We start from the raw sequence: 5,259 nt of genomic DNA, 5'->3' as shown, positions 1-5,259 counted from the left end.
TTGCAAGCGCATAGTCAATGGAATCGTCTAAGAACAAGGAGTCCAAATATGTCACTGATTTAACCTACAAGTTCCTAAATCTCACGGATCGATCGACTTAGGGTTTGGTTTCAAAACTTTCAATCCAGATTACTTCCTCTACAGTTCACCATTCCTAAAACTAAAAGCATCACGATGCTCTACATGAACCAGTCTACAAAACGCATATCATCACATACAAAACCATGACATTCGAAAAAATCAATTACCTGGAATGGCAGTGTCAATCTTGATGTTCTTCGCGCGTTTTTTCCACAAACAGTTGAAGTAGAAGCTCCAAGCAGTTGAATGATGTGATCAGGTTCGAACGAATCAGCTCCTAATGCATGCGATCTTGATTCACCATGAATGATGCTTCACTTGGACAGTCGTGTTTTGGTGTGCAATTGATGATGAGATCCACAAACAGATGTAGAAGAAGTTGAGTAGAGATTGACACAAAAAGAATTTCGAGAATTGATCAAGAAATGAGAAAGATCCTTGGATTTTTGGTTTTGTGTTCTTGAAGAATTCTTGAGAATTTGGAGAGTTTTTGATCTGATTTTTGATGAATTGTGATTCTGTTATGATTTAGATGTGATTAGGATTATATACTCAAGCTTAACCCATGTTTAATCACACTAATTAATCAATTGGAATGTGTTTAGCATAATTGTCATTTTCACACCAAGGGCAAAAATGTAACTTCATATGCCAGCTCATTGCCAGCTCATGGACAGCTCACACACTCTCAAAATGACATGTGTGAGCTGTTGCAACTTGGCTTATGTTGATTGGATGCATATTTCTCATTTTCACTATGTGATGGCTTATGTGTTCATTTTCAAGTCCATTTCAAAAGCCAATTTCCAAACCATGAAGCCTAGCCATGTTATGAATATTCCAACAAGTTTCAAATGCCATTTATGAAGTGTTGCAAAAATCCCCATCCAAAAATTCCAATTATTTCACAAGTTGGACAATTTTGCCCCTGGTTCATTTAACTGTCCAGTTGAAATTTGACTTTTTGCATTGACCATTTTTGAAGAAATCCAATTATGCACCATGAAAGTACATGTCAAACGGAGTTTGTGCATATAAAGAACATTCAATTTGGACAATCCATGTGGAAGTTATGCCCTCCTGATTATGGGTCATTTTTGAAATTCACCGGACCATAACTTGACAACCATACATGGGATTTTCAAGTTCTTGGACTTTTTGGAAAGGTGAAAACAAGATCTACAACTTTCATGTTGAACAAATTTTCATTTGAAGCTTCCTTGGACATTTTATTTGAGGTCAAAAACTTTCCATTTTTGGAAACTTCAATTACAAGTCACTTTCTATTTTTGGCAGTTTTTGTTCTGACTTGATTTTCTCCATTCTTAAGCTTTGAAATGTCAAATAACACTTGTTCCAACATAAAAGAAGTGTATCCAACTCATTTCCTCCTCCAAATCCATAAAATCATGCACAGTTGACTTCAGTTGACTTTTTCAACTGACAGATGAATTTGGCAATGCATAGATTAATCTGAGCTCCAATCTTCTGATGAAATGGCTCAAGGGTGAAACCCTAGCCTCAATTAACTCAATGCAATCACATAATGATCCCCATACACATCATAGACCCCATCTCCTGATCATGCCCTGATTGGCCCAATGCAACTGATTAGGGTTGACCAGTGGTCAAAACCCTAATCTCAAGAAATGTGATCCAACACTTGATGAAATCAAACCATTATGATGATGATGTATCATTTCAAACAAGATGAAGACCAATCTCCTTTGAGAACCATGAAACCCTAATTTGAACTTGCACATCCTCAGATGATCAATGACCAGTCCAATGAAACCTTAGCTTGCACTTTGACTTCCTCATCTTCTGATCAAGACTTGTGAGAATGATTTGCACAATGTAACCACATGATATGCAATATGCAATGCCTAATGACCTAAAAATGATATGCAATATGTTATGCTAGTCCCAAGAGAGGAGGGCAAATTTTGAGGTGTTACACAAGTCCACAACGACTTCATTAGAGACGCTGAGATTAGACGACAGGAGCGCCTAGCCAGAGAAGCTAAGGAGCAAGCACGCAGAGAAGCAGAAGAGAAAGCCAAACAAGAAGAACTGCAAAGGATCAATGAAGCTGAAGCCAAAGATCTAGCTGATGTCGCTGCTGCCGCTGAAGCACAAGCCAAAGTTGTCGCTGAAGCTGAAGCATGCCTAGGTGAAGAGTCTGCCACCAGGGTACAACAGGATGCTCTGACTCAGGGGGAGTCCTCCACTTTTGTCCCTCTGGTTCTAAAGACACTTGAAGATCTTCAGAAAGAACAGAAGGAAGTCCGAGCCAGATTGGATCAACTGGATTCAGTAAATGTCAACATTCAGAATCTGCTGACCCAGCTGCTCCAGAGGATGGCTCCACCTCCAAACCCTTAGGCACCTAGGACTTGTTTATGTGTTCTTTTCCTTTTGCTTGTTGCTCTGATTTTCTTGTTACTTTCTATTTTGCTTGTTTGTTTTCTGTGTTTTTGGCATCTGTACCTGCTATGTGAATATATCTATATATCTTTTTGCCCTTTCATTTCACTAAGTCTTTTTGATTCTGACAAAAAGGGGGAGAAACTAAAAACAACTCTGATGAAAATATATCTAACTCGTATCAGAAATCTGCAAACATTGTTTCTAACCTTTTTGACTTAGCAATTTGCAGGAGAGTAGCTAAAAACAGCATATCATGGAAGGTCCGGTAAGAACTTCTGAACTCCCAGACTTATCTCAGGGGGAGCTCACTTCTATCTGATCTAAAACTCTTATCTAAAACTGTTTCATCTCTGAATTAAGGTTGTTTTGTCATCATCAAAGAGGGGGAGATTGTAAGAAAAAAATTAGTTCTACAATAGAACTCTAGGATTTTGATGATAACAAAGGATGAAACCAAAAATGGCACCCTAACGAAATTTTTCTAAGTGTGCAGGACTCTGAACAGCAACAAAGGACTCTGAGCATTTTATCAGATACAAACATTAATCAGATACAAAGTGCTAGAAGATCAGACGCATCTGAGGAAGAAGTGCGCCCACGAAGTTCTGAATCTGAGCAAAGCAAGACAGTAGAAAGAACCAGAAGCTCTAACATCCACTAGTCTTAGTTCCGATGATCTAAAAGACTAGTACTCTGAGAAGCTCTGATGAAACTTCAACATAATCTCCTTCTGACGCATGACTCCGATATAACAAGACTCTGATGAAGATTCACCAAATCCAGAAAGAGTAACGGAAAGAAATTCTCAATATGCAAATGAAGTATTTTAAGAAAGAAGTTATTCAGGGAGACAAATTGGTTATGGCAAGAAACACATAAGTAATGACATTGAATGCTCATCAAAGACCAATATTTTGTCATCACTCCAACGGTCCTTCTCTCTACTATATAATGGACAGCCTACCTCATTGAGAGACACACAACAACGCACAGAAAAAGTCATTCATATTTTCTCTCAACTTTTCACGAGCTGCTGCTCATACGTGAAAACTCTTGCTCAAACTTTTTGCTGTAATACTTGCTTTCTCTTAAAAGCACTTTCTATTACAAATTTATTTTGCTAAATTGCTTTTGTTCCTCAAGTGACTCTGCGTAGTCTGTATACTTGAGAGGACTAAGAGATCATTCTCTTAGACGTTTGGTTGTATAATCTTTCAAGATTAGTGGATTAAGTCCTTTTTGAAGGCGAAATCACCTTGGAGTAGCTTTGTTTTATAAGCGAACCAGTATAAAATTCTGTGTGTTCTTACTTTTGAAAAAGCTTTTAATTTCTAAAACAATTCAAATCCCCCTTTCTTATTTTTCTCACCTTCATTATCAACTCTAAACAACCATAGCCATGATCTAATAGAACTCATCAACCAAATAAATGTAACAACAAGTCAACAATAAATATTAAATGATAACAAGAAACAATGTAAGGGAAATGGTTTCATCTATGTATCAAATGACCCAAATATGGTTGAAATAGAGGCAATCTATCAATGCCTCAAAGTATCATGAATGATCTATTGATCAACCATTAATAGGTTTGAAGTATTGAAGATTTAATCAACTCTAAACAACCATGATCATGATCTAATAGAACTCATCAACCACATAAATGTAAATGATAACAAGAAACAAAGTTTGATTAAAAATGGTGGATAAAAAGTAGTAAGAGCAAAAAAATCCCCAAAAGGGTGTAAACCCAACAAAACCCACTTGTCTCAAAGTTGACTCAAATCTCTCTCAAAACACAACCCAAGAGTAAAAACTAATTTTTAAACATAAAAAAAACCAAATTTTTTTTAAGGAGTTTGAGTCCAAAATATTACCAAGAGTGTGGTGTCAAAACTAGGTTATTGTTATGTTTGGGTTTGAGAATGAAGCAAAAAGCTTGGAAGAGGGTGGCTATGGTTGTTGTGGTAGGAAAGTGGAAAAGAACGAAGGTGTATGTTTATATGGTGATGGTGAATGACTATGTAAATGAAGGTTAGAAGTTTGCTATTGTTGTTGTTGTTGTGTGGAAATGGTGGATTTTTACATGGTGGTTGGGTGAATGACTATGTAAATGAAGGTTAGAAGTTTGCTACTGTTGTTGTTGTCCTTTGAAATGTAAGGAAGAAATGCGGAAACAAAAATGCAGTGAGAAATATAGTAAGAAAAGGTTATCGGAAGGTAAAAATAAAATAATCAAGACTCTGTGGGAATTATCATAATAACATCTTGGATGCCATGATCGAGATATTCCAACAATAGAACGATACCTCAATGATATCTAAGACTTTTTGAAAATTAGCAGAACATTGTCTTGAACAGAAAACATGATATTCTCTAGGGATCAACAGAGCAGTTTCTTACATGATATAATCGAGATATTCCAACAAGGGAATGATACCTCAATCGTATCTAAGATTCTCCGAGGATACTAGAGCAGTATCTTGAAAACAAAAATGAGATTCTTCAAATGAATGAAGCAGTATCTCAGACAAATGAGATTCTTCAGATAAATGAAGTAGTGTCTCAAATAGTAAAAATGAGATTCTTTGTATCGAGTCGAAGCAGCATCTTATATGATAGAATTAAGATATTCCAGCAGGGAAAGACACCTTAATTGAATCTAAGACTCTCCGAGGATACTTAAAGCAGTATCTCTAAAAACTCTGAAATGAGACTCTTCATATTGATGAAGCAGTATCTCAAACA

The sequence above is a fragment of the Lathyrus oleraceus genome, chromosome 3 (assembly GCF_024323335.1).
Source record: "Lathyrus oleraceus cultivar Zhongwan6 chromosome 3, CAAS_Psat_ZW6_1.0, whole genome shotgun sequence".
In the NCBI taxonomy this organism is placed as follows: Eukaryota; Viridiplantae; Streptophyta; class Magnoliopsida; order Fabales; family Fabaceae; genus Lathyrus; species Lathyrus oleraceus.
This window is presented reverse-complemented; position numbering follows the sequence as displayed.